Genomic DNA, 5,579 nt, shown 5'->3' on the forward strand with positions numbered 1-5,579 from the left:
CTTCCCATTTACATGTTAGGCGTGTACAGTACCAGTCAAAAGTTTGGACCAACCTACTCATTCAAGGGTTTTTCTTAGGCTAGCTTTTTCAAACAGAAATTTGCATCCTGTAGTACTAACTCAAAAAAGTTCTGGGACACTGTAAAGTCCATGGAGAATAAGAGCACCTCCTCCCAGCTGCCCACTGCTCTGAGGCTAGGAAACACTGTCACCACCGATAAATCCACTATAATTGAGAATTTCAATAAGCATTTCTCTACGGCTGGCCATGCTTTCCACCTGGCTACCCCTACCCTGGTCAACTGCCGGCCACCCTCCAAAGCCCCACCATATCTCCTTCACCCAAATCCAGATAGCTGATGTTCTGAAAGAACTGCAAATCTGGACCCCTACAAATCAGCCGGGCTAGACCAATCTGGACCCTCTCTTTCTAAAATGATCTTCCGAAATTGTGTGCAACCCAATTACTAGCCTGTTTAACCTATCTTTCGCTTGTGATGGCCACTCAATACCTGACTTTGCTGTCCTTAAGCCATTTGCCACAACTTTGGAAGTAGCTTGGGTTCATTGTCCCATTTGGAAGACCCATTTGCGACCAAACTTCCTGACTAATGTCTTGAGATGTTGCTTCAATCGTCTGAGATTCCAAAGATTGGAAAGCTGCCGTGGTCATCCCCCTCTTCAAAGGGGGGTACACTCTAGACCCAAACTGCTACAGACCTATAATCTATCCTACCCCTGTCTTCTAAGGTCTCCGAAAGCCAAGTTAACAAACAGATTACGACCATTTTGAATCCCCCCGTACCTTCTCCGCTATGCAATCTGGTTTCAGAGCTGGTCATGGGTGCACCTCAGCCACGCTCAAGGTCCTAAACGACATCATAACCGCCATCGATAAGAGCATTACTGTGCAGCCGTATTCATCGACCTGGCCAAGGCTTTCGACTCTGTCAATCACCACATTCTTATGGCAGACTCGACAAGCCTTGGTTCCAAATGATGCCTCGCCTGTTTACCAACTACTTCTCGATAGAGTTCAGTGTGTCAAATCGGAGGGCTGTTGCCTGACCTCTGGCAGTCTCTATGGGGTGCCACAGGTTCAATCTCGGCCGAATCTCTTCTCTGTACATCAATGATGTTGCTCTTGCTGCTGGCAATTCTCTGATACACCTCTACGCAGACGACACCATTCTGTGTATACCTCTGCGCCTTCTTTGGACACTGTAACTAACCTCCAGATGAGCTTCAATGCCATACAACTCTCCTTCCGTGGCCTCCAACTGCTCTTAAACGCAAGTAAAACTAAATGCATGCTATTCAACCGATCACTGCCCGCACCTGCCGCCCGCAGCATCACTACTCTGGGCGCTCGACTTAGAATACGTGGACAACTACCAATATACCTAGGTGTCTGGTTAGACTGTAAACTCTCCTTCCAGACTCACATTAAGCATCTCCAATCCAAAATTAAATCTAGAATTGGCTTCCTATATCGCAACAAAGCATCCTTCACTCATGCTGCCAAACATACCCTCGTAAAAATGACCATCCTCACCAATCCTCGACTTGGATGTAATCTATAAAACAGCTCCAACACTCTACTCAACAAACTGAATGCAGTCTATCACAGTGCCATTGTTTGTCACCAAAGCCCCATACACTACCACCATTCTGACCTGTACACTCTCGTTGGTTGGCCCTCGCTTCATACTCGTCGCCAAACCCACTGGCTACAGGTTATCTACAAGTCTCTGCTAGGTAAAGCCCCGCCTTATCTCAGCTCACTGGTCACCATAGCAGCACCCACTCTAGCACGCGCTCCAGCAGGTACAGTGCGGGAGAACAAGTATTTGATACACTGCCGGATTTGCAGGTTTTCCTACTTACAAAGCATGTAGAGGTCTGTAATTTTATCATAGTACACTTCACACTGTGAGAGACGGAAATCTAAAAACAAAAATCCAGAAAATCACATTGTATGATTTTAAGTAATTCATTTGCATTTTATGCATGACATAAGTACTTGATCACCACCAACCAGTAAGAATTCCGGCTCTCACAGACCTGTTAGTTTTCTTTAAGAAGCCCTCCTGTTCTCCACTACATTACCTGTATTAACTGCACCTGTTTGAACTCGTGTACCTGTATAAAAGACACCTGTCCCACACACTCAATCAAACAGACTCCAACCTCTCCACAATGCCAAGACCAGAGAGCTGTGTAAGGACATCAAGGATAAAATTGTAGACCTGCACAAGGCTGGATGGGCTACAGGACAATAGGCAAGCACTTGGTGAGAAGGCAACCAACTGTTGCGCAATTATTAGAAAATAGAAGAAGTCAAGATGATGGTCAATCACCTCGGTCTGGGGCTCCATGCAAGATCTCACCTCGTGGGCATCCAATGATCATGAGGGAAGGTGAGGGATCAGCCCAGAACTACACGGCAGGACCTGGTCAATGACCTGAAGAGAGCTGGACCACAGTCTCAAAGAAAACCATTAGAACACACTACGCCGTCATGGATTAAAATCCTGCACGCACACAAGGTCCCCCTGCTCAAGCAGGCCGATTCCAGGCCCGTCTGAAGTTTGCCAATGACATCTGGATGATCCAGAGGAGGAATGGGAGAAGGTCATTTGTCTGATGATTCAAAATAGAGCTTTTGGTCTAAACTCCACTCGCCGTGTTTGAGAAGAAGAAGGATGAGGTACAACCCCAAGAACACCATCCCAACCGTGAAGCATGCATGGTGAAACATCATTCTTTGGGGATGCTTTTCTGCAAAGGGACAGGACGACGGCACCTATTGAGGGGAGGAGGATGGGCCATGCTATGCGATGATCTTAGCCAACAACCTCCTTCCACTCAGTAAGAGCATTGATGATGGGTCGCTGGCTGGGTGCTTCAGCAGACAACGACTGCCGAAACACACAGCCAGGGCAAACTAAGGATGGCCCGTAAGAAGTATCTCAAGGTCCTGGAGTGGCCTAGCCAGTCTCCAGACCTGAACCCAATAGGAAAATCTTTGGAGGAGCTGAAAGTCCGTATCTGCCCAGCGACAGCCCCAAAACCTGAAGGATCTGAGATGGTCTGTATGGAGGAGTGGGCCAAAATCCCTGCTGCAGTGTGTGCCAAACCTGGTCGAAGAACTACAGGAAACGTATGATCTCTGTAATTGCAAACAAAGGATTCAAGTACCAAATATTAAGTTCTCTTTTCTATGTATCAAAAAAACTTATGTCTTGCAATAAAATGCTAATAATTACTTAAAAATCATACAATGTGATTTTTCTGGATTTTTGTTTTATTCCGGCTCTCACAGTTGAAGTGTACCTATTGATAACAAAATACAAGACCTTACATGCTTGTAAGTAGGAAAACCTGCAAAATCGCAGTGTATCAAATACTTTTCCCCACTGTATATCTCACTGGTCACCCCCAAAGCCAATTCCCCTTTGGTCATCTTTCCTTACAGTCTCTGTGCCACATGACTGGAAGACGAACTACAAAAATCACTGAAGCTGGAAACACTTATCTCCCTCACTAGCTTTAAGCACCAGCTGTCAGAGCAGCTCACAGATTACTGCACATGTACATAGCCCATCTATAATTTAGCCCAAACWRCYGCCACTTCCCCTACTGTATTTATTTATTTTGCTCCTTTGCACCCCATTATTTCTACTTTGCACATTCTTCCACTGCAAATCTACCATTCCAGTGTTTTACTTGCTATATTGTATTTACCTCGCCACCATGGCCTTTTTTGCCTTTACCTCTCTTATCTCACCTCATTTGCTCACATTGTATATAGACTTATTTTTTCTACTGTATTATTGACTGTATGTTTTGTTTCGTGTCGAATTGCTATGCTTTATCTTGGCCAGGTCGCAGTTGCAAATGAGAACTTGTTCTCAACTAGCCTACCTGGTTAAATAAAGGTGAAATAAAAATAAATAAAAAAGTTTAGATATCAAAATTATGAAATAACACACTCATGTAGTAACCAAAAAAAGTGTTAATGCAAAATATATTTTAGATTCTTCAAAAGTAGCCACCCTTTCCTTTGATGACAGCATTGCACATTCCTGGTGTGTGTTAGTGCAGGGTTGGCCACCGCTGGTGCCATAAGGAATAATGATTTAAAAAAAAGACTGTACAAAACATTAAGAACACTTTCCCAATATTGAGTTGCATCCACCCTCCCTTTTGCACTCAGAACAGTCTTATTTCGTCAAGGTGTCGAAAGCATTTCACAGGAATGCTGGCCCATGTTGACGCCAACGCTTCCCAAAGTTGTGTCAAGTTGGCTGGATGTCCTTTGGGTGATGGACCATTGTTGAAACACATGGGAAACTGTTGTGTGTGAAAAACCCAGCAGCGTAGCAGTTCTTGACCCTAACTGGTGCACCTGGCACCTACTACCACCATACCCCATTCAAAAGGCACTTAAATATTTGTCTTGCCCATTCACCCTCTGAATGGCACATACACAATCCATGTCTCAAGGCTTAAAAATCCTTCTTTAACCCGTCTCCTCCCCTTCATCTACACTGACTGAAAATGATTKAACAAGTGACATCAATAAGAGATCATAGCTTTCACCTGGATTCACCAGGTCAGTCTGTCATGGAAAGAGCAGGTGTTCATAATGTTTTGTACACTGTATATTTGTTGATAGCGTGTGACTGACTGGGTTTGAACCCATCTCATCTGCACAAGGCTGTGTTAGGGGAACTAACGCAAGTCCTCAGATCTCAGGAAAGGTTGGTTACTCATGAGGGTGGTTCACCAAACTACCTCTGCTACAATTCACCCKCYTTTGACCACCTCCTCGGAATCAACTGACTTAATCAAAGTTGCTGCACCAATGTGACTAGCTGGATTTGAACCCGGGTCAGTTGTGTGCCATAAGTCTGCTAGGCCGTAGAGCTAAAGCCTGTAGGCATTTTCTCTAGGARCCAGCACATCTTCAGGCAAGGTTACTCATCCCTGTGGTTCACTGAACCACCTCAGTTACAATAGTTAAGTGAAATATATTATGGCAAATAATTTTCTCAGTCCTAGAATTTGAAATCCCTGGAACATGCATGCATTGCATGTGTGAAAATATTAAAGGACATTTTAAGGACAACCCCCCCAAAAATCCCTGTACAACCAATGTTGCTTGTAACTATTCAAAAAAAGACCTTTCCATGCGTGCACTAGTGCAGTATCTGCATACCTTTGCACAGATTAAGCCAGTGGGAGTGTCCAGTTTGCTGCTGTTCAACAGTCTACAATTCTAACCAGGAGACTGACTGTTCATTCCATGACAAGTATATTAAACAGTATGATTTTTCACATTAATCATGATGAAACAAAATGTGAAGTCTCGGTAGCCCGAAATGATCAAACAACATTCCAAAGCTTCCAATCATGCCTTCATAACCATGGAAATGATCAAACAACATTCCAAAGCTTCCAATCATGCCTTCATAACCATGGGTTGCATTCATACAGAACTCTTAACCAGGGGTCAAGGCCCATAATCACACGGATATGCAGATGGCATACAACTGAAAAGAAAGTCTACAATC

This window comes from Salvelinus sp. IW2-2015, linkage group LG11 (assembly GCF_002910315.2).
Source record: "Salvelinus sp. IW2-2015 linkage group LG11, ASM291031v2, whole genome shotgun sequence".
NCBI lineage: Eukaryota > Metazoa > Chordata > Actinopteri > Salmoniformes > Salmonidae > Salvelinus > Salvelinus sp. IW2-2015.